Source organism: Castor canadensis, chromosome 9 (genome assembly GCF_047511655.1).
Source record: "Castor canadensis chromosome 9, mCasCan1.hap1v2, whole genome shotgun sequence".
NCBI lineage: Eukaryota > Metazoa > Chordata > Mammalia > Rodentia > Castoridae > Castor > Castor canadensis.
In genome coordinates, this window is record NC_133394.1 from 94,529,176 (window position 1) to 94,555,147 (window position 25,972).

A 25,972-nucleotide genomic window follows, 5' to 3' on the forward strand; every position below is an offset into this window, starting at 1 on the left:
CACAAATGTGAGCCTAATCAGTTCTCTGACCTCAGCTCTCAATAGTTTGCCAGTCAAATTGCTGAAAATCTCACTGTGCCTCATCTGCTTATTCCCATGTTCTGGCCTTTGCTGATGGAGGAATGGTTGCCTTCTGTGGGAACTGGTGAAATCTAGACAAATTCTCTGGGTTCTCCTCAAAGGCCTGCATTTCTCAAGCCCTACAAGGGATCTCCTTTCATCTGATCTCCTATAGCCTTTATGATTTAACTTCTCCCTACATTTAAAGAATTCTAGATCTGGTACTTTGTATAGTTTAACTTTTATTGTTTTTAAATCCTATATTCAGATTTGTTATATTTTATTATATTCCTCTGGTGACCTTAAGAATAGTGATTAATGGAAAAATGGAATCTGATGGAGGTTGTTAACTCTTCTTTTTATTTTCAATTTAATTATTTTTATTATCCTTATTAGTTGTACTTAGATGAAGAAGTAGTAGGTTTCTGCCTCCCTTTGTTTTGTCAGTACTGGGGTTTGAACCCATGGCTTGAGCAAGTGCCACTTGAGCTATACCTCCACCGTTTTTTTGTTTTGTTTTTGTTTTCTTGGTTTGTTTTTAAGACAGGATCACGCTACCTTTTTTTTACGTTGACCTCAAACCTGTGATCCTCCTGCCCCCATATCTTAAATGGCTGGGATTACAGATGTGTACCACTATACATGGTTCCAAGGTCTTTTAATGTCTGCCCAGAAACTCTCTTTTGGGGAACGAATACTTCATCATCCTTTTAATGGTTAAGATTTAAAATGTGAATGAATCCTTCAAAAATGTATTTAATCTCTCAATTTGCTCATATGTAAACTAGGGGTAATGGTATTTCCCTTACAGAAGAAAATGAAACTGCTTAGAACCAAGAGTTAGCACCTACTGCTCTCTGTAAACACTGATGTTTACGACGGGGGTGTTTGGTAATATTTATGAGTTAAATAAACCAATTCAACAGAACAGAGATAAGCTGGTTTTTGTTAAGTCTGGCTTCTGAATTTGTCAAAGAAACTCCACATAAGTGATTTCTTACCTAACTGCTCGTTTGTATAAGATCAGATGGAGTCAAGAAAGATGATATTACCAATGTTTTTTTTATGGAACATTGATAGAAATCACAACTTTGGTGAATTAGAATTAGAAAAAAAATGATTGTTGGTTACAAAATGGCTTTTGTCCTACAAACGGGATCTAGAAAAAAATAGCTCAAGTGTCTTAGGAGTAAAGCAGAATTCAAAAGAATGGGGTGTCAACTGGGATCATTTCTTTATTCTACACAGTGACACCATCAGGAGCAACAGGAGGAAGTATTCATTAGTCCTGATTTCATCAAATAATGTAGTGCTTATGTTCAAAAGAAGGATAGGGTGGGAATGTGATGGGGAGAATGGGGTCATGTTAACAACAGTTGACAATAGTCAACTCTGTGGCATGGATATGTGGGGAGGAATTTTTCATTTTGATGCCTGCATCAAAATGATGCATGGGATATCATCATAATGGAAGCCTCCTCACACTTGTCTCAAAATTTTCCACAGCAATGTGCTCTTCAACAGGCTGACTTTTAACACGGGATGAAGAAATCTTTTCTTTATTGGTTCTGTGTTTACTCAATTTTCTAGCTATTACTTTTCGTGAATGACTCTACCATGACACATCAGGGAAGATTTGCCATGCCTCCTCAAAATAGTATTCTCTTTTAAAAAAAAATAATTGGTAACAATTTTCATTAATCGTTCATTTAAATAGATGAATACATAGTATAAAGTACAATCATTTCCTCTTAAAGGCACAAACATATTTGAAGTTAGAATAGTTTGGGAAGAAAATAATCAGGTCATATAAAATTCTGCAATAAGAAATGACTTTAAGGGCTGAAGGAGGAGTGGCTCAAGTGATGAGAGCCTGCCAAGCAAGTGCAAAGCCCTGAGTTTGAACTCAGTACTACCAAAAACAAAGAAGAAAAAGACAATAAGAAAGAAATGACTTAAAAACATGAGCCAAATCAGTAATTCCTAATTTAACTGTAATTTTGTGTTTTTTTCTAAGGGATTAGTAAACCTAAATAAAATCTACAGATTAAATATGCCTATCTAATACTATTTTTAAAATGTACTCATTCTATTGTGATTAGTAAAATGTATTAATTTTAAATTAATACTGAACTCATGGTGGTTTTGTGACAAGTGGTTTTTAATTGGTATATAACAAATGTATAAGCACTGTTAGACAAGATGCCAAAATAATTGTTTTACTTTAAAACTTGGGAGAAAACTTAGGAAATCCTGTGTTGGGACTGTGTATGCACAAACCCTGAACTAACTCCATTGAACCCTCAGACAGATCAAGCCTTCAGCCTATCCAGACAGCCAGCATTTAGCATCAGATGAGGACTTACAAACTTTGTATCCCTTAATTAGTGTGTCCTGCCACTGCCACTGGCTTATCATACAATTACTGTTTTTCAAATGAAAAACCTGATCATTTAGTGAATTCATTTTTATATAACACAAAATGTTTGAAGTCATTTATTAATACTTAACAATAACCAATAATATTTGGGTTGCTTTTAATACTTGGGCTGGGCTATAGTTCATTTGTAGAGAGGATGTTTAGTATGCTGGAGGTTTTGGGTTCAATCTCAACATTAAAAAAAAGAAATTAATGCATTATAAATGATAGGAACATGTTCACCAAATTATAGGAAAGGAATATTGTTAAGTTTAATATTCAAAATACGAAGTTATAAACATGGATAGTAATTTCTGAAAAATATATTTATTCTAAAGTTAGCCGCAAGTCAGTCATATGAAGACTTTTTTTTTAGCAAGTTCTACTTGAATAAAGAACTTATGCCACTTATAAGTTTTTAAACATATAGTAAGTTAAATAATGTCTTGTAGAAAAGAATAAAGCATAAATATTCAGGCGAAATTTTGAGTACTACATTTCCCCATAATCATTATGGAACACTGAGTTTTATATTTCTACCCATAATCAACAGCTTACTATGCTATTTTGACAAATCTCGGCAACTATTTGTTAATTCAGCAATGATTTATTGATTATGACTGCAGTGGCATCCTTGTAGAGAGATGCAAGATATTCTTCAGCAGTCCTGAAGTCCGCAGAAAGCTTTTAATCCAGTTAGAGACAAAATAAAGAAAAGAAGGACCCAGGGCACCTGTGGCTCACACCTGTCCTAGCTACTCAGGAGGCAGAGATCAGGAGAATCAAGGTTCGAAGCAAGCCCAAGCAAATAGTTTGTGAGACCCTATCTCAAAAAAACTCATCATAAAAAAGGGCTGGTAGAGTGGTTCAAGGTGTAGACCCTGAGTTCAAACCCTAGTACACCCCCCCAAAAAAGAAGATGACCAAAAGAAAGAAGTATATATTGAATGTGATGTCACTCCTTTTCATTTAAATAGCCTTTGTTACAGATTGGGGGAGAGGTGGTCTTTTTCCTGAGGGTTAATCCGTTCTTGAGATGGTTTAAGAACTCAAAAAGAAATTTCTCTTGTTTTTCTTTTACTATATAATTAAAGAAGTAGAAGAATACAAAAACCAAGAAAGTTTTAGAGCTCATTGAATAGTAAACTATTTTTTTTGTTGATTAAATAAAAAAGGATTCTAACACATTTAAAATTTTAACACAACTTGAAAATTAAGTGATGGTATAGATGACTGATTAATCAATTAAATTAGTGGATTTATTAACAATTTCTTCCATTTGTGATTTCATTTAGACTCATAACTATATGTGGAAAGGAACATGAAAGTAGCTATTAGTTCTTAAATCTAAATGAGATGTGCCAAATAATAATATAGCTAATCTTCATTCCTAATGTTTTCAACTCACTAAGTAGTTTAAAATATATTTCCTTATGTGCTCCTCAAAATAACTCCATGGGATAAATGCTTTTCAATTTCCATTTATAGATGAGACTAAAGTGAAATGAATTAAAAATTTGTCTAAGGCCCTTTGGCTCATAAACAGCAGAGATGAGATTCAAACCAGGCACCCTGACTACAGCATTTATACCCTTCACCTTCAGGCTACGTTGCTTTCACCTGTGCCATTTAGTGTAGGTAAAGTTCAGGGTTTTTATTACTCATATATGTGTGTGTGTATATATATATGTATGTATGTATTTTTTATGTATATATGTATTTCATTGTACGCATCTATAATGATACATATATGTTTATTTAATACATAATATAATATGTATATAATACATGCACGTATATATACATATATATGCTCCCATATAGTTTACTGAAATCTGTTTTTCCTGGAGTTTCATAACATCAGATGATTTCCAAAGACCTTTCACAACTCTTGGCAGATAGTTTTGTCATTCTTTCCTTAAGAAGAACTTTCTATGTTGTTGTCTTCCTACGAAGGATAAAATCATGTATGGAATCCCTTATATCTCCAAGGTGTTTGCTAATCTTACTTTTTTATTGCTCACTGTGCATATGAAAAGCATTTTATTCTAAAAATGTTACACCAAAATGCCATCCATAGATTTCATCAACAGAATTTTCTGATGAATCATTTAGGAACCACAGAATAAAACATGAGCCAAATACTACTTGCTCTTAGAAACCTGACTGAGTTTGAAGCTGTTGCTTCTTATACTTGCCATGAGTTATGCCCTAATGGCAGAACCTCCCCTTCTGTGCAAACCCACACAGCAATAATTACACACGTAGTGATGATGAATTAGGAATGCAGCTTCACCTATTTAAAGAACTGCTCAGGTTTAGTTAACACCTAGTCGCATTGCCTACATTATTTGTGGACATTGATGGTTCTGCTCCTTAAGTGACATGTTAAAGTTAAAATGCTAACTTTCATAAGGCTATTCATGATATAAACACTATTCATGTATGTTTGCTCTTTCAACAAGCATTTTATGTCTCATGCAACTACAAAGCATATTTAATTTGAGGAAATTTGCATTTTGCCGATAAATTATTTGCTTAGTTATTTTATGATTACTTGCAAATATTTCAAGTTAATGTTTTACTCAGGTGTGGAAAAAATCTAAACATACATGATAGATAATTTAAGCATGAAATTTTCTTATTATTCAGTTGTTTCAAAGATGCCTGAATTACTTTCTGTATCTAAATATCAAGCAACAGTATATAAGATCTCCTAATTTATGTATACCCTGGAGGCAAAGCAGCTAATAAACAAGTGGAATGTCACAAAAATTCCAGGAATTTTTTTATATGTGGTGATAGAGATGGAGGCCAGGGCCTAGTGCATGGTAGCCAAGTGTTACTAGCCCCAGTCCCATGAATTAAGTTTTTCACTGTTTAACTCTATCTCTAGCAGACAAATAAAATGTTGCTAGTGAAAACAATAAAATAATAGCTATTAAAGTCTGTTACTCTGTGAGGAAGCATTTGTCTACATGGTTAATATTTTATTGGATGACTGGATGAGTAATTGTTCTCACCTACAGCTGCATTTAAAATTAATTTGGTCAGCTTCAGAAAACAAAAACAGAGACCAAAACCCCCGATGCCTGGGGTCTTACCTTTCAGGATTCTGATTCATTAGGTCTAAGAAGGATCTCAAATACATGTATTTTTACAAACAGATAGATTGATACTTTAACTAAATAAAACATAAAAAGGCAGGTGCAGGTGGCTCACACCTGAAATCCTAGCCTCTCAGGAGGCAGCGATCAGGAGGATCGCCGTTCAAAGCCAGCCCAGGCAAATAGTTTGTGAGATTCTACCTATCTCGAAAAAACCCATCATAAAAAAAAGTGGTAGAGTGGTTCAGGGTTTAGACCCTGAGTTCAAACCCCAGTACCATAAAAATGAAATAAATGAAATAAAAAGTATAAAGAAAGAATTATGAACTACATGGTTTTAGGTTTAAATTCTAGTCCTGCCTATAAAAATGCAACAGCAGTATCTTCTATAGGTCATTTAACTTTTCTGGGCTGAATGCTTCTAATTCTTAAAAGGTGGGTTTGAGTTATGTGACTGCTAATGACATAGCCTTCCGAGTACCATATTAAGAAGATGGAACCCATGTACATGACTTTAAGCATTGAGAAAGATTAAGCCAGTGTGCAAAGACACTGACTAAAATATCCTACACTGATAGCACAGTTAGTGTCCTCAGGATATGCAAGTAGCTCATCTTATAAACAGGCTCCTCCAGTTCTCTAAAATCTTGACTTCATCTTTTCTAGGATCTTTGCTTAGGTTTTCTTTTTCATTTTCTTCCCTATGCTTACAACTTATGAGTCATGAACTCTTCAAAAAAAACGATGTGAAGATTTGGAAACTAGAAAATCCAGATCCTTCTGCAGATTAAGAGGACTATCTTATTGTATGACCTTAACCACATTTATGAAGAGTTTCCCTTTTCTAATGAGGAAAAATTATTTATATATGTAGATATATATACACCCACATATATACATATATACCATACATACACACATATATGTATACGTTGAATCTTCTAAAAACAAGAAAAAATCAATTAAGTGAAACAGATACTGTATTAGTAGTCAGAAGTCAGAAATTTTAGTTCTGGCTGCCATCATAAGTGTTTGGACTTGATGATTTTATTTAAACTTCAGTAGCATCATCTGTAAAACTTGAAGATAATTTTCCTATCTTTCATAGGACTCAAATGCTATAATATTTGATAAAATAGTGAGACAACTGAAAGAACATAATTATTGACATTAATAAACATCAGATATTATTTAGTGCCAGGAGGTGCAAGAGATTCAACAAAATTAAGAGAGTAGCCATCATAGTGTTAAAGTTCCAAAGCAAAAGGAGTTGTGTGCTCCAAAGAGAGGCATGGGCCTCTCTAGGTGGAAGAGTGAAGTCAAGGCATTAGGAATGAAGGTGTGAATAGCAATGAGGAGACAGGTCACTGGAACCCTTTCAAGAGAAAGCTCAACAAAATGGAGAGCACAGAAGTCAAATTACAGGTACATGATATTCTATATTTCTTCTAATTCCCAATATCACTTTCAGCAAAGATGGGTCATTTGAGAGCCTCAGAATGGGGATGTTTGCAGCATAAACTTTTCCCTCACAAGTTGTCAAACAGAATATAAAACCCACGTAATAGAGATGAATCTTTTTTTCACACAGGCATTTATCTGACTCATATTATATTCAAATAAATGAAATAGAAAAGCTGCCTATGGTGGATTCTTACCATAATGTGAATATCTTACTATTTTATTGTTTAATTTAGAGGGACATATAGCTCTAATGAATGTTATTTCTACTTCCCTAAGAAGGTACCCTTACCCAATGTAATAGATTATGGACAAGTCAATTCTCTTAAGATTCTGCAACTACTACCTCACCGAATCCTCATGTAAATTGATCTCTCTTCTTGTTCCTTTCTTGTCTATTCCTATTTCACTATTTGTGTTAAGAGGAAATATATATTATGTGTAGATATATACATGTATGTATGTGTAGATTATATGCATGTGTGTATATCTCTGTATAGCACATAAACAGAGACACATTTACATGTATATGTGTATGTATAATCCATATGTCTTCAGAGAGTACTAATAGCAGACTCTTGAGAAACAGACTTCAATCAGAATACTCAATTCTTACATGGTGATGTAGATTTGAATTGATTTGGATTTCAGAATGGCATAAGATCAGAAAAATGATCACATAAAAGAAGTATCATTATTATGGCTTCTATACTCCATGTTTAAGTTATGGGTCTGTCAGACTATAAATCCAAACTCAAAAACCTTCAAAACTCCCATCATCTCACCAATCAGTCCCATAATATCCGTGGGACAACATTAATTTCCCTCCCTGTAAAGAAAACTCTCAAGACTACCTACATGTGAAATCAAGTTATTTTTCTACCTTTGTTTCAGAGCAAATAATACTCCCTATCTATTTATCCTGGTTCAAGAGAACAATGTGCCTAAGACTTTGTGAAAAATGGAGTTGAATTAAACCCAAAAATCTTACCTTGAGAAAACCTGAGCTGTATATGAACTGCAGCCAATTTCCTAAAGGTTTTATTTTTTCTTCATTTAAAATTTTTTTATTACCATTGTGCTGGGGATACAATGTGACATTTAAAATTCATCCCCTCCATCATTCTCCTTTATCTCCCATCCCCCCATTCCTGGAATAATTTCAACAGGTCTCATTTTTCCATTTACATACAAGTGTACATAATATTTCTACCATATTCATGCTTTTACTTTCCTTACATCCTCCTCCCTCCCACTGGTATCAACACCACAGACAAGACCTATTTTGCCTTCTGCTCTCCATTTTTGTAAAAAAAAAAAAACCTGACATTTTTGTTTCAATGTATATATGTATTGTAACTCTGTCACCTGAATTAGTTCATCCCTTGTGTTTTTCTCCTTTCTACCTTAGTCCACTTCTTATGGTGATTTCAACAGCATTAAAAATCCTATATTCTTTAGTGTATAGGAAGTACATCAACCGTATTTATGTTCTAAACTTCCTTCCTTTACCTTCCCTCTCTTGTATGTGACCTGCCCTTAGCATGAATTATTTTTCAAAACATTGTTTTTATTTGTATTGAGTCTATATTCAACACATGAGAGAAAACATGTGGCCTTTGGCTTTCTGAACCTGGCTAACTTCACTTAAGATGATGTTCCCCAGTTCCATCCATTTACCTGCAAATGACAAAAAATTCATTCTTCTTTATGGCTGAATAAAATTCCGTTGTATATAAATGCCACATTTTCTTAATCCATTCATCAGTAGTGAGGCATCTTAGCTGTTTCCATAGTTTAGTTATTGTGAATAATGCAACAATAAACACTGGGTGCAAGTGCCTTTATTGTATCCTGACTTACATTCCTTTGGGTATATCCCTAGGAGTGGTATTCCTGGATCATATTTTTGGTTCTATTTTTGGTTTTGTGAGGAGCCTCTATACTGTTTTCCATAGTGGTTGTACTAATTTACATTCCCATCAACAGTGTAGGAGGTTTCCTTTTTCCCCACATTCATGCCAACATTTGTTGTTATTCGTGTTCTTGATGATAGCCATTCTCGTAGGAATGAGGTGGAATCTTAACGTGGTTTGGATTTGCATTTTCTATATGGCCAGGGATGGTGGGCATTTCTTCATGGTTTTTGACCATTTGAACTTCTTCCTTTCAAAAAGCTCTATTCCATTCATTTGCCTATTTCTCCATTGAGTCATTGATGTTGGGGGAGTTCAGTTTTTTGAGCTCCCTGTACATTTTGGTTATTAATCCCTTGTCAGATGTATGGCTGGTAAAGATTTTCTCCCATTCTGTGGGCTGCCTTGTAGATGTTTTCTGTGCTTTACCTCCATGACAGTGTGTCTTTGGACTTGGAAAACATATTGCCCAGATAGTTGTGTGGCTCCAATAGAAATGGTGAAAATTGCCCTCCTCTTTAAAGCTACATCTCATGCCAGTTTCATTATGGATATTAAGTATGACAATAATCATTAATAAAACCTGCTGCTCAGTATTAAGGTATCTGTCATACCACGTCTCTGGGAACTCTGAGAAATCCTTAGCTATCCAAAATTAAAGGTCAATTGATACTGAAAAAGGAAGGATCACTGACTCAAATTCAGCATTTGACAATAGGATAGAGTGTCTTTTGTTATTTCAGGATTAAAGCATAGGTGTCATATAACATGTCTATTTTTGTGATTTTGAGCTCAAAATATTTTTATGACTCTTTAGCTCCAGTTGACTGGCATTTTTGCTTATTTATTCTCTTGGTCAACTCTCAAAAGAATCTCAACTTAAATATTATTTTCTCTGGAAGTCTTTCCTGATCTTCCTACACCTCAGGTAATGTCCTTTATTCCATACCACACTTTTCCCACCTTAAAATTTCTCACTTCTTCATGCATTTGCTCCTTTGTGTCTCATAGTGAAAATTAAGCTCTAGGAGGGAGGAATCATTTCTCTCTTTACCAAGCCTGTATTTTTGGTACTTAGTATGGTGTCTGGCACATAAAAAATGTTCTATAAATATTTGGTGGATAAATTAATTGATAAATATTCCTTGTTGTGGAAGACCTCACAACTTTTTAGTGATTCTGTTCCATGTGGTAAATATGTAAATTTAAAAAGATAGCTTTAGAGGAATTATTCAAATAGCATGTAAAGATAATAAACTGAAAAACATCTGTTATGGATGTGTGTTGTTCTTAACTCCAAACTACTTAAGAAGAGGTTCTGAAATTACAGTGATTTCATCCATTTCTTGTGTATTTGCTCATCTACCACCTTGCTCTTTATCACCATTTCTTAATGGCTTCCTCCTCTTTGCTCCTTTTCTTGCCTTCTTTATTGAATTGCTTCTTCTCTGACTCATGTTCAGTTAGTTATTCTTCTCCCTTGACCCTTTACTGAGTCTTTTATCCCACAACTTTGCAATCTTTCACCAAACTTATGTCTCCTTCACCCCATGCCCACAAAATTCCTCAATTTGTAGCTACCTTTAATAGAATCGCCTTTCCTTCATTGTCTCATGTCTTGAGAGCGCAGTTGAAACTCCGTTTCCATCCTTAACCCCTTGCAATGTGACTTCTGTCCAAAGAGTGTCTTTAGAGCCATTCTCCTGCACATTGACTTGATAAACAGCCACAGCCAAACATTTTCTTCACTGTTTCCCTTGTTGATTTCCAGATTTTGTTTCTCTTTTCATTGTATCTTGGTGACCATCATCCTATCTTTACATGCTGAAATTCTTATTATAGTTCAAGGTTTGTTTGTAAAACCATTTCACTTCAGAACTTCTGGTTTTACAGGTGGGTTTTGTATTCATTACATCTTTGAAATATTTCTGTACCTGTTTAATTTGTTTTGTTTGGACAGACTACATGGCACACTGACAAAATATAAAGGTTCTTAACTTCCTACATTTGAATATAGGCTCTACTATTAAATAATTGTGTAATTTTGGAGAAGCTCTTTCATATATCAAATGAGATGATAAGAAAGTTTTGTGAGAATTCAATAAATTAATAAAGTCAAAAAGTTTAGAATATTGACTGACACATAGAAGTTGCTCAATAAGTTTTAGCTGTTGTTCTTATTAGTGGTGATTTAAAAGTGATTTACTTGGGCAGTGGTAGAGGTCTTGTTTAGCATGCCAGGGGGCCCAGGGTTTGATCTCCATGAACACACACACACAAAGTGTTCTCTCCTCAAAGCTAGTTTCTAATATTCTTGAAGCTAAAATTATCCCTTATTTGTATTTGAATATCCTGCTGTGTCTACTTAAATGCGTTGCATATAGTAGTCTCTAAGTACATAGTTGTTGCATGAATTTATTAATTACCAAAGCTGAATTCCAAACTATAAATTATGAGAAGGAATTATATTAGGACTAGGTTGTCCCATATCTGGTAGTGATCAGACATGACAATGTTAGTAATTATTGCAACTGTGATTCCTATTATATTAATGATGTGCTTATTACCTCAACCAGCTTCTGGACACCTGTGATTCAAATTTAGGGACAATGGTATAGAAGAGTGACCCATTAACCATTCCACTTGACATTGCTTCTCAGCATTGATCATGTGATGGGTTTGATCCAGATAACCAAATGCTTGTTGAACAGAAGAAATATTTTATGCAATCTTAAAATATGGTGCTTTTTGGAAGATTCTAACATCTTAAATCATAGTTAGAAAAAGTGGTTGGAGATGAAATAAATAATTTTTAGACAATACTGTACAGCTTAAACAGCCAAAGCACTTCTTCTGTTACAATCCAGCATTTAGGAGCCCAACCAACACCACAGCCTTGTGTGTTTCACATAAGATCTAATCATATTCTGTATTCATCTCAATGAAAGTTAATGTAGGGATAGATACCAAAACCTAAAAGATAAACTTATCTGCAATATTATTAGGGGAAGAGACATCACCCAATTCAATGGATTAACCAAGTTATTTGCTATTCCCACTTTTTATATTTGAGGCATTTTAATGCTTTTGCCTGTGCATCTCTGATTTATGATTTAATAACCGTGATAGAGGGTAAAAGACAGGCCAAGTAATTTGCCAATCTTAGGTTTGAAATTAAAACTCTTTTTGATAGGTACAGAAAAAAAAGTATTATACTTAAGAAATCATAAGTAATAAATGAAAATAAGGTGCTAAAAATATTCATCTACTATTTTTTTTCCAGTGGTTGGGACTGAACTGAGGGCCCTCATATGCTAAGCAAGAGCTCTACTACTAAGCCCCATCCCTAACCCACCAGCTACTTCTTTTATTGTTAACAAAATTCTTGCTTCCAATTTCCTCATTGATAGGCCTATAAATTGTTCAATCATTACTTTCCTTTTTAAAAGTTCTACTCTATATTTTATGAGAGTTTAGAAGTCTGTCACTTCAAAATTATTTTGCCAACATGTTATAATATTATAAGGGTTTCTTAATCCCATGAAGGAGCGTCTATATTCTTCTTTGACTGAAATCTTAAATCATTTTACATTGTGATTCAATATACTAAGGAATATATAGTCACATAAATCCAAATAAATGCTTTAAAAGTGATTGTTGAGCTTCACTATGATCTCTATAATATTTTATCTGAAAGACAAAATGTGTCTGAGATCTGTTACAATTTATTTAATAACACATGAATTAGTTACAATATGAAATTGGGGGGGAAGGTGATCAATGATTCTTTAGAGCAATGATTTTCCCTTGGATCTTGAAGCTGTGAAGTTATGTGAAAGGGTGGGGAGCTCAGAGTCTCTGCAGGGTCAGAGATGGGATGGATCAGGTGCTCCTGGAGAAAAAGGCTCCATGTTCTCACTTTCACTTTTTTATATATATATATAGGTCTTCCCCATAAAATTTCACTTAAAGAAACATATCATTGGTTTTAAAAGTTTGGCAATTACATCTACACATTATAATTCTCTTACCTTATAGGTCGAATCCTATTATCGCTAAAATCACTACATAAAAAGATTTCTTATAATGCATTTTGATTTCAAGCAGTACCTTAGATACAAAGTTGCAGTAAAATTATTTGTCTAGGCCCTTAAGATTTTTTATAATTCAGTTTTCCTCACATCTTTTTAATGAGGCATCATAATTTTAGAATTAATAGTATGGGTTTATGTGAATCTGGTTACATAATTTAAATGAATTTTAACCATGAATTCAATGCTAAGTTTTGTTCAGAATTTTCTCATAATTCAATGAGAATTGAATTGCTTGGTCACTGTTTTTGCTTCTGATAAGAGAATAAATTTTATTCCTTCTAGGTCAAGATTTATTGCTTTATTCTTCATGTCTTTTCAGATAAAAAAAATTTCACTTTGGTCAAAGGAAAATTAGATATTTCTTTAGCTTGTATCAGTTTTTCAAGAATGTAAATAGATTGTTTGCAGAGAGATGTGGGATATTAAAAGCACAAAAATAACATTCTAGTCCTAAACTAATTAGAAAGAATTTTAAAAACGGTTATTAAGACTTCCTAAAAATCATTTCAGTTTAGGACAGGAGCATGAAGCCACTTTGTAAAGATGAATCAAGACTGAGGTAACATGGGGGAAGGCAGAGAAGAGTAGAAAACAAAGGAAGAGAATGTTCACTCTGTGTGAAACATTAAGCTAGGCACATGCCACATAATCTTTGTTTTAATCCTCACAACAATCCATTAAGTAAGTTTAATAACTCCCAATTTATTAATGAGAACCCGAGAGTTAAATAGTACATCCAAAGTCAGACAGTTCTGGAGCTAGGATTTGAAACTAGGTTTGTTAGATTTCAAATCTTGGTCCACCTGATATTTCCTTTGTTTTCCAAAACTGATCCACAGTAGGGAGGAAAGCAACTATAGGCTGCTTTAGGAAAGTAACAGGTTCTCTCCCTGATCACGGCCAGCACTTTCTACCCTGTTCTCCATCAACTCGGTCCTCTCCTGGCCAATATCCTGTGGCTCATCCCTCAACTCTGGGGCCCCTCAGCTCACCCTTCAACTCTTGGCCTCACCCTTCAACTCTTCACCTCACTTTTTTTGGGGGGGTCAGGTGGGGTTTGAATTTAGGGCCCTGTGCTTTCTAAGCAGGTGCTGTACCACTTGAGCCATTCCACCAGCTCTTCACCTCACTTTTTTTGGGGAGGCAGGTGGGGTTTGAATTTAGGGCCCTGTGCATTCTACCAGCTCTTCACCTCACTTTCACCTTAGCATCTACTTGATTTAAATGTGGATTTAACTTTTGACTACAGAGCTGCAGTCTATGTTGGGCTCATCTTGATTTAAACCAGTATCCAGAGCCCAACTTTGATAACTCTCCTATAAGAAAGTCACATCTCCTTGCCTTAGGCTGGATCCCCAAAGTAGATGGTTAATGCCACTTTATCTCACACTAACCTATGCTCTTGTGAGAAAGCATTTAGGTTCTAGGATTTGAGGGTTAGGGTGGATGAAGATTAGAGTCTCAGGCTAGAAAGCCCAAAGGAGTAGACTATTTAAGGTGGACAACTGGCCCCCCAAATCAGACTCTTAGAGACATGTAAAGCCAAGAATCAACTCTCTTTCCCATCAGAAATAGTCAATCGGATAGGGAAGAGGATCACCATCAGGGGAGGAGTATGGTTGGATGGCATTAGCTTAAGGTGGAAAAGACACTAGTGGTTGGGAGTGAGAAGCTACAGGATTCACAGAAAGTAGAAAATTCAGAATATTTCTTGGTCAGAGCCTAAACAGAAAAGGCTAGAATGATGACTCAGGCAACACAAAGTTGTAGTGTCTGGTTTTGTAGAAAATTGAGGATGCAGAAGTACAGTTCCTTGTGACATAGCAAGACAGTAGAATTCTATTGAGGGAAAGGGAATTTCTCTTTGCTTTTATAACTGAATAAAAGAAAATAATTGGGCTGAAGTTATAGTTCAGTGGTTGATTGCTTGTCTAACATGTGGTCCTGGGTTCAGTCCCCAGAGCTACAAAATAAATAAATAAAAGAAAAAGGTTGATGTACTTTCTGTACAAGAATTTTCAAACCTGTTGAAATCATCATAAGAAGGGGATTAAGGTAGAAAGAAGAAAAAAATGAGACAAATTGGTTCGGGTATAATGCATATATACATGGAAATGTCACAAGGAAAACCCCCTGTACAGCTATCATTAAAAAAAAAAAAAGGAAAGAATCAAGAGCTTCTTTCAAGTGAAGAATAGATCCTCAGGCATGGAGTCTTGTTGCACATTGGATCCTGTGGATCACCAGGAAAACTGGAGTGTATGGTTTCCCAGAAGACTGTCTTATTTTATAGATCGAACAGAATTTGGGGAAGAAGGCTGCGTTTTCCATGGTCATACTAGAATTTCCTGGGAATACTTTTTATGTTTTCTTTTCTGAATGGCAAATTTTGCACTATGTGTGTCTCCTCCTATACCTGGCTTTGTCCCTAAGCACTGTGATGCACGATTAATGTTCTTTCAGTGAGTGAATGGGTTGATGTGAAATGGGAACATACATGGCAAGCACTGAAGGGGTAGTTAAAAGCACTGGCTGGAGTCAGCTGGGTTCAAATCCTGACCACCTCATTTAATTGTGTCACTTTGGCAAATTACGTAATCTTTTTGTTCCTCAGGGTTTTTTTTTTTCACTTATAAAGCAGAAATAATAGTGTCATTATCAGGGCTGAGGGTATAGCTCAGTGGTAGAGCAGGCACTCAGCATGTCTGAGGCCCTGGGTTCAATCCCTGCAACCATAAAAAAAGTCACGTTTCTTAAGAATGTGGTGGATTTTAAATAAGCACGAAGTATCTAACATTGTGCCTGAACCATGCTTAGGAGCACAGTAAAGTTTAACCACTTTGAACTTAGCAACTTGGAAACTATAAACCTTCAGATTTTTATAGTTTTAAAAATAACTAACACTGGAAAAATATGTAATGCAATAAGTTTCTTGTACTCAAGTGTTCAATTCTGAAATTTGTGCTTATTATCGGTCCTAAAAGTTGTAGTTTGGAGTATTTTTTATTTAGTTCATATATTAATTTGAATTGCCATACTGTTAGGCTTATATGCAAAATGAATATTTTTTATGGTATTGGGATTTGAACTCAGGACCTTTGACTTGGTAGGCAGGCACTCTACCACTTGAGTCCACTTCCAGCTGCAAGATGAATAGCTTTATGGAGAATGTGTACCAAGTATTGCCCACAACATCCATCACTTCTTGTGGTTATATACTAGTATTTGTTTTCCTAATAAACACTATGAGGACAAGAACCTAACTAGGTAATAAATATAGCCAAAAATGATGGTGCTTTTACTATGCCAGCTGTTATGTTAAGAATGCAGATAGCTAGCATAAATTAGTATCTCATTTGATACAAACAACACTGAAGCTGGTACCATTATTAGAATAGATTATTGCTTTAAAATATTCACTTTCTTATCCCCACTTCCATGTGTGAAATGTAGTTCACTTCCTCTTAATTCTAGTTTGGGCCATAGACATGATTGGCCAATGAGATGTAAACAGGGATGAGACAAGTGCTTGAGAAGAATTTGTGTGGATGGGCTTGCTTTCTTGCCACGCTACCATCATCATGAAAATAATGCCTGGCCAGCAACTGGTCCCAGGAGAAGGATGAGAGCCTGGAGCAGAGCTGCATTCCCCTTGAGCCTGTCTACATAAGCCTGTCTTCAGCCAAGTTTCAGATTCATGGGTTAGCCCATGCAAAATCAGCAGAGCTTCCCAGCTCCCTCTAGACACATTGCTTTGTCTGTATCCTACACGTGTTAGGTTATGTTTTTATTTTCATGAAGTTCAAGACATTTTAAAATTTCTCTCAAGACTTTCTTGATTCATGTTTAATGTCGAAACGTGTTCACTGCAAAATATTTGAGGATTTTCCATATATCTTTCTGTTGTCAATTTCAAGTTTGATTTTGATATTGATTTTAAGTACTCTAAACTTGTATTTTGTGTGATGAAATACTCTTTAAATGTGTTGAGGTATGTTATATGGCCCAGAATGTGGTCTAACTTGATGAATGTTCCATATGAATTTCAAAAGAATGTGTTTCTGAAGCTATTGGAAGTATTCTATAAATGTCAGTTACATCATATTAATTGGTAGTGCTCTTCAGGCAGATTATATCCTTGCTGATTTTCTGTCTGCTTGACCTACTAACCACTGGAAGATGGGTGTTGAAGTCCCAACATTTTTGTTGTTTGTTTGTGGTACTAGGGTTTGAACTCAGGGCCTTATGTTTGCTAGGCAGGTGTTCTACTACTTGAGCCACTTCACTAGCCCTTGTTTGTGCTGGATGTTTCTGAGATAGCATCTCATGAACTATTTTCCCAGGCTGGCCTCCAACTGTAATCCTCCTGATCTCTGCCACCTGAGTAGCTAGGATCATAGACTTGAGCCACTGGCATCAAGCCAAAGTTTCAATTTTAATTGTGTGGGTTTTTTTTACTTCTTTCATTTCTATCAGTTTTACCTAACATACATTGTCTCTGTGTCACTAAGTAAGCACAAACTTAGAATTGTTATGGCTTCTGGAAGTTATCCCTTTATTGTTAAGTAATGCCCCTCCTTCTTCCTGGTAACTTTCACTTATCTGAATGAGTACAGCTTCTCTAACTTTCTTCTTCATTAGTCTTAGCATGCTATGTCTTTATTCATCTCTTTATTCCTAACTTTTTTGAGTCTTTATATATAAAGTGGAATTTTAATAGAGAACATATAGTTAGGTCTTATTTTCTATCTACTCTCAACAATCTCTGTGTTTTAATTGCTGTATTTAGACAAAGTGGTTTTTTTTATAATTGAATTAATATTTTAGATCAGTTATATAGTTTGATTATATATAGATCAATTATCAAGAAAAATTAAAGGTTTTATTTTACTCTTATCCCTTATTCCTTCTTTAACACTCTTCTCTTCTGCTCACAAATCCAAGTATGTAACCCATATCATTTTTCTTTTCACTAAGAACCACCCCAACCCTAACATTTTTCGCAATGTGAGTCTGCTGTCAATGACTTCGCTCAGTTTTTGTTTGCCTGAGAAACTATTTCCCCCCCACTTTTGAAGGTAACATCTTCGGATATAGAATGTAAGGTGATTGGTATTTTTCTTTCATGTGTGACTTTTTGTTATTCTGTTTTGTTAATGATTACAAGATTTCTGATGTGAAAGTCACTATTTTTTTTAAATCTCTAAACAGGAACACACTTCTCTGGCTTCTTTCAAGATTTTCCCTTTGTCTGATTTTCCCTTTGTCTTTTACTGTTCTTCAGTTTGAATATGACATGCCTAGTTATGGCTTGTTTTGTTATTTACCTTGCTAAGTGTTTCTGAGCTTATTTTGTCTCTTCATAACAGTGGTTTTCCCTTGCCTTTAAGCACCTTGCAATTTTTTATTGAAACCTGGGCATGATGTATCCTGAAACAGAAACTGAGCTAAATAAAACCTTTCTTGTGAAATTTTATGTTAATCTGGTTGGTGATGAGTTGGTAATTCTTGCTGCAACTCTAGGTGTCAGTAGCTTAAAATTCCTCTAGTTTGCTTTTTAGGTTTTTGGTCTCCTACCATTACTTTGGGCTTCCCTAAGTACTCCTCCTCAGAAAAAATTTATAAGTCTTACAGTTGGAACATTATTCATGTGATGATAAGGTGTAAGGAAATATTCTGTAATCTTAGGATTAAATTTTTTAGTGAGTTTGTATTCCTAGGCTATAGGGTTAACAAATACTTCTTTTCTCATTTTTCCTCTCTCAGATGAGTCAGGAAGTCAAGACAGGGTTAGAGTGGTATAAATGTACAGACTGGTGAAGTCTGTCCTATGAAGGATAGGCCTTTGGTATGGAGGATCTTTGTGTTGTTTCAAAGGGCTATGCTTCCCCTTCCCTGCTCTTTCTCAGCTCCTCACCAGAGAACTTGATGGGTTCTCTAGAGATTAAAACTCCTTTAAGATGGGGTCCCCTAAGACTCCAGTCCCCAGGAGTCTCTCACTCACACTACTCTGTACTTACGGAAATCACCTCTGAAGTGCTGCTACCAGGTTATGGTTCCAAAGGCTACTGCTTCAAATAAACATATTTCAACAGTGACGCTGAATTTACCCATTTCTCTAGATTTTGGGGTGGTGGTTTGCCTGGTAGCCTCAGTTCTCTGACAGCCTCAAAAGAATGTATTTTGAGCATGTTCTGCTTTTATTTTTTTCTTTTTTTTACTGTAAGGAGGGAAGTCGTAACTTCTAAGCTCTTTAAATGGTGGAACTGAAAACAAATATCCATCTTTTAAGTAGGGAAGATGTTAGTCATAAATGAGGTTCTTCCTTGAGCTTGATCAATCTCCTTCTTTGCACTGTTCACCAAATAAACTCAAGTCTTGTTTTTCAATTTGTAAAAAGTCCATTAAAATCATTATGAGATGTAACAAATTTGATTTTCAATCAGAAAACTAATTATTCAGCCTCTATCTGTGATCTTATTTGCTCTCTGGAACCTCTCTCATACTAAAAAGCAGACACTAAGACTGCAACTGGTAGACCTGAAAAAGAACATCTAGAGAAGACGTATCTATGGAACTAATGTTTGTAACTGACAACAAAGACAACACTGCACTGCAAAGAGCCTAGGTAGTAACTAAGCACTGAAGATTAAACATTTGTTATACTATAGATACAGTCATAGAAACTACTGCTAAAAATACACTCATTGGACTCTTTAACCAAACATGTATTGGTTTGCAAAAGCCTCATTAGATTTCTTTTGCTTACTTATTTTGAGAAATTTTGTGGTACTTCAACTTATATGATTTTCTTCTTCATCTCCTTGCTGAATTCTCAGTCATGCAAGTATAGTACCTGGGTAAATCCCAAGAGATTCAGTTTCAACTCTAAGTCATTTCTATTTTTTTAGAAAGCATGGATGTATCAGGTTTGTGTTGAAAATGTATTCCATGAAAGTACCAATGGACCCCAACATTTCACTTGAATGTCTGATTTGGTGGCAGGATTGCTTGAAAAACCTAGAACAGATTCAAATCAGTGTCCCTGGATGGCTGGTGGATAAGACAACCAAGAGCAGCCACAGCACAAGGTATATTGAGTAGAAAAAAACCTTCAGTTGTGGGTGATGGTGAACAGACTCTTTCAGGACTCTTCCAGCTGAGACAGGACAAAACAGGATCTCCGTAAAAGGTAGAATGCGTCCAGGAGATGCTCTAGCAGTGAAGAATAGACGTTTGTGCTAGGCACCTGTATAACAGGAAGCAGCAGAGATCAAGAGGATTGTGGTTCAAAGCCAGCCCGTGCAAATAGTTTGTGAGATGCTGTCTCGAAAAAAAAGGGCTTGTGGAGTCGCTCAAGGTGTAAGCCCTGAGTTCAAACCTCAATACTGCAAAAAGTAAAAAAAAAAAAAAAGAATAGATGTTTGCAATGGATCACAAAGGATGGGCTGGTGTAGTCACATCCTTGAAGATTTTAGGGGTAGAAAAGGACAGACCACAATTAATGTAACAGGCCTCTCGACACCAAAAGGTGGGTTTCTTCCCACTAGCAAACAAACAATTTTGTAGTGGACACCAACTGTGAGGTCCTCTACTCCAATTGAGCTCTGACCCTGTCTAGCTGGGGATAGTAGTGTCAGGTTCCACTTACAATGCCAGTTGCAAGCTTCAGGTTGTTTTAGCTGTTCTTCTGACCCACCAGCTTTTAATTAAGGTTTCCACAACCCCCTCCTCCAGTTAAATTCATTTGCTTGAGCAGATCACAGGATGAAGGAAAACACTTGTTTACATTTGCCAATGTATTATAAAACATATTTTAAAAGATACAGATAAAGAGATACAGAGTGAGCTACGTAGAAGGCAAGGACGTGGAACCGCCATGTGTTCAGCTATCCAAATGTTCTTCAAACCCTGACCTTTTGGGATTTTTAGAGAGACTTCATATATAATGTTATTAGATTAGATAGGGAAATCCGTGAAGGCCTGTCTGCTTCAGCACTCTCCTTGGCCTCTCTGTGCAGAATACCTTCCTCAAGGGTATGGATATAACCTCTCTGAAACAGGAAGGAGCATCTCTTAGACAAGAATAGGTCAAGGAATTTCTAGTTTCTTTGATCATCATGGGGGATGGGATATTCTAGTTTCTGTGCCCTGTCTTGGTGGGGAATTCCTCATAACTAGGAGCCAGGAAACATGGATAAAAACACTGTGTTTAAAGTGAAATTCTGTCTAAAAACTTAGTAACTTCTTGAGAGTCTTGTTTATGCTCATTATGATTCTCACTATTTTTAAATTTCATTCTTGAATGTCAACTCTCATTAATTTTGGAGTTGTTTAACAAGTTTGAATCATTTTTTATGTTGATTGGTATACTAGAATGTGTCCTTCTGAGGTTGTGGGATACTTCTGAGGTTGAAATAATCTCACATATTCAAAGTGCTGAAGAAAATGCCTAGCACACAAAAGGTGCTCAAGAAATATATGCATGTATGGGAATCTCACAATGAAGCCTCCCATATTGTACAATTAATAAGTGCTAATAAAAAATTTAAAAAGAAGACTGGAGAAGCTGCTCAAGTGGAAGAACACCTGCCTTGCAAGCAGGAGGACCTAAGTTCAAACCCCAGTACCCCCATATGAATAATAGATAAATAAGTAAATTACACAGCTTGTGGCAGAGTAATAATTCAAGGCCAGGAATCCTTCTCTTGATGAATAACTTCTAGACTATGCTGCCTCTATTACAGGATGTGAGATAGAGTGCTGCCCTAGTAAATATGAAGCTCTGAGTTTAAACCTCAGTACTACCCAAAGAAAGTCAAAAAAAAAAAAAAAGAAATGATATGTCAGTTCTTCCTAGGCATGCCATGTAAACACAAACACATTCACACTAGCCAATAAGAAACAATTCTTGTTCGTGATGAAGATAAAAATATTCGTTAGCATGTGACTAAATGTCAGAAAGTCTTTTCATTTCATTGCAAAATAAATAGAAGTATATCAGAATAAACTTCCTCTTTTGTGGGGAGTGTTGCAATTTCATGGCTGTTTAAGCAATGTTTTCACGTATGCACAGTGGTTGGATTCTGAGAAGTACATTTAATTATAAACACCAACTCTTCAAAATTTAGAGTAGGCAGAATCTTTCTCTTTTACAAAAGTGAGTAACAGGACATAGTATTTTTTAAATGTCTAAACTTTAGGGCAGGTTAAGTATCACAGAAAATAGAGGTACAAAATGCCGTGGGGTCCAAAATGTGATCTAATTCTACTTTCAATTGTATTTATATTGTACTACATATGCAAGCATGAGGGATGAAAATAAATAATTTGATGATTTCTGTGTTTATGCATTCACAATCATGACGTCTGCCTTCATTTTGGTTCCTGAATTGACGTCAATTGTGTATTACAAATGCTATAAGATAAACTTTATAAGCCTGAGCCTGGTTTTTTTTAGGATTCTTTTCAGAAAGCATAAACATTACATTTTTGGAACAGCTGCATATTTGAAGTCTTAGTTTGTTCAAGGACACAGCTAAATTACTAAGCAAGATTAAAATCCCAAATAGAAGATTTCTGAAAGCACACATAGCAATAGTGACTGTCTCGACAAACTGAAAGGTTAAGTAATCCGTAAATTATGTAGCTTTCTATAAAACTATAGGTCAACTAAGATTTGCAGTAAGTATTCATAACAATTTTTTTATTTAAATCTTGGTCACAGAGCACATGATTTTATTGTGGGTATTAGAATACATTTCATAAATAATTTTATAGAGGAATCCTTCCATATCCACAATCTCACACTTTGGTTTCTGTTATCCATGATTAGCCACAGACCAAAAATATTAAGTGAAAATTTCCAGAAATAGTTGATATGTTTTAAATTGTGTGCCATTCTGAGCAGCATCCCTTCCAGGATGTGAATCATCCCTTTGTCCAGTGTGTCCGTGCTTAGTCACTTAGCCATCTTGGTGGTCAGATCCACTGCCACAGTATCAAAATGCTTGGTAGTTTCATGCTTTGTCACAACGTCTCCTCACTCATCTCACCACATAGGCATTGTATCATTTCACACCATCACAGAAAAATAACGGGGTACAAAAAGATATATGGAGAGAGATCACTTTCACTTAACTTTTATTATGGAACATTGTTCTGGTTTCTCTCTCTCTTCTCTTTGTCTTTGTCTTTCTGTCTCTGGCTTTTTGAGACAAGGTATCTCCAGGTACTCCAGGCTCACCTGGAATTCATTACATAGCCTGGGCCAGCCTCTAACTCACAATCTTCCTGCGTCAGTGTTCCGAGTTCTGGAATTACAGGTGTGTGCCACCATGCCCGCCCAGTAGCAATTGTTCTATTTTATTGTTAGTTATTTTTGTTCATCCTGTATTCTTTCTCATTTATGAAATAATTTTTTCTACATGAATTAATTTGTCAAGGATACCCAAGAACATGAGGTAGCATGATGGTATAGCCACCCTGGAAATTTACCTTCCAAGTAGAAAAGATGAGCATTCTTAAGAAAGAAGAAAAGTATTCCAGAATTTTCAGAGACCTACCTAAACTTACATGATACACTTTCTCTTTGTTTACCTAGCATCTATTCTTCCTCCAAAATAGCATATTATTGCCTCAGTTTGACACTATTAAATCAGATTGCTCCAAAACATCACATGAAAGGCCAGCTTTCACTATATCCTACTCCTTTGTGGCACCATTGACTTCGTCATTGTCCCAATCAGTAATGAGTAAGATTACGTAGCTGTTTTAGAAAAGACCTATGTGGAATTACTTTCTTCAGAAGTGATATATCAACTGAGACTACAAGGCCTCTTCCTGAGAAACAAACATTACTTTCTGTTGTTTCTTCTATAGTTTTGCCACCCAGTATTTCATGAGACAAATCCTCCACTTTGTTGTAGTTCAAAATTTTCTCAGCTACTTCTGTTTTCTTCTCTTTCAGGTGGACATAAATTAAATCTTATCATAGGTAGACATATATGGGCATAAAAAAACAGTACATAAAGAGTTTGATGGTACATTCCATGGTTTCAGGCATACACTGGGAGTCTTGGAATGTATTCTCCATGAATAAGGGGCACTACTCAATAGTCCTATTTTTCCTTCTTTTAGACTAATTGTATGGATTCTACAGGTTTGAATAAGTATAGTTTTTCAGCATCAAGATAAAAACAATATTACTTGAAACAGAATGGACAGTGATTTGTGTTATTGGCTGGTGCTCTTCCTTCCCTTCCTCCTACTACCCCAGCATTCAGATGTTAAAGTCCAAAACACCAGTACCTCAGAATTTGAAGAGAAAGTTTTTAAAGAGGTTAAGTTAAAATGAGGACTTTAGGGTGGGCCTGAATTGAATCTGACTGCTGTCACAAAAAGATGAAATTTGGACATGTGGAGGGAGAGCAGAAATATTAGAGTGCACAAACAGCACAAAGAGAAGGTTACTCTCTGCAAGCCAAGCAGACAGATCAACCTCAGAATAAAACAAAACTGCTGTCAAACATTAATCTCCAGCCTCCACCCTCCAAAACTGTGAGATAGTACATTTCTATTGGGTAAGCCACCCAAGCTACGGTGTTTTTTTTTTGTTTTTGTTTTTTGTTTTTTTTATGGCAGCCCTAACAAACTCATACAAATTCAAACCTCACAAACCCATATGAGGAAGATATAACTGTTATTCCTTTTTAATTTATGTATTATAGAAAAGATAAGATGAAAGCTCAAAGAACCAGGATTTGAAACCAGGAATGAATTGGTTAAGACCTGGACATCTGAACATAAACTGCTTAAATAACAAAGTGCTTAAGTTGTTTTTCAGGAAAAACTGGCTTTGTTTTTCTTACCTTTTCTTTTCTTTTTTTCAGTGTTGAGGACTGAACCCAGGTTTCCATGCATACTAGCCAAGAGCTATGGTACTGAACTATATTCCCAGCCCCCAAACCAGCTTTTCCAGAATGGACATGTGTAGAAGAAGCCAGTTCATCTACTCAATAACCTTTTGACATGACAAACTCAAAGCCTCTGCACAGAACACAATGTCTCCTCCCTCAAAGAAGCATGCAATCTGTGGAGGGTATGACTACCATGATCGTCTGCACAGAAGAATCCTAAAATCCCCCTTCTCCAATAAACAAGCACCTACCCCTTTCTCCCTTTCTATAAAATTCCCCACTACCAGATGAACTAATCTGGGTTGTAATACACATCTGCATAGAAATCACACAAGCAATCTCCCTATATAGCTAGCTTCATCTCAAACTAGCAAAAACACTATTTTTTTATCCTATGTTTTTTCTTCAACAAAATTGGAGAACAAGAGGGCAGAACCTGTTCTGGGTTGGGTGGGGGCAGCAGAGGTGGCCAAAACAATGTATACACATGTAAGTAAATGTAAAAACGATAAAATAAACATAAGAAAAATAAGTAAAACAAAGGCAAGTGATACTTAAAAAAAAAACTAACAAATGATTGGGAAGGAGGATGAAAATTTATTTTTCTGCTCCTGGCCTCCTTGCTGATTGATTGTACAATAAAGCTTTTTCTTTCTGCAAAAACTCAGTGTTATCCTATTTGCTTCTCTGTGCACCAGGCAGTCAGGAGTAAAGAATCAGAGCTTTGTCTTTGACCTTCAAGCACTTTTGGTCCCTTTACTACTGCATGTAACATAATAATGATATTTAAGTCATATTAACATCATATGTACACATATACATTTCTGTCTAATTGATTATATTGTTGGTTAAAACAATCTTATAAGTTATGATAGGAAAGAAAGGAAAGAAAAATGGCAGGTATAGAATACTCATAAGAAAAAACAAATCCACTGATGAGTAAAAATCATGACTTACCATATTGCCATAGCTGGCATGGCTTAGAGTAATAATCAAA

At 35.5% G+C, this 25,972-nt stretch overlaps 1 long non-coding RNA gene across 1 annotated transcript in view; it reads left to right on the plus strand.

Annotated features, from left to right (window-relative positions):
• LOC141410950 (uncharacterized) overlaps window positions 1–25,232 on the plus strand; it is a 26,140-nt gene extending 908 nt beyond the window's left edge. The window contains exon 2 of the long non-coding RNA XR_012435763.1: window positions 24,949–25,232. This is a non-coding gene — a long non-coding RNA (uncharacterized lncRNA). The remainder of the gene's footprint in view (window positions 1–24,948) is intronic.
• The last annotated feature ends 740 nt before the right edge of the window (window positions 25,233–25,972 follow it).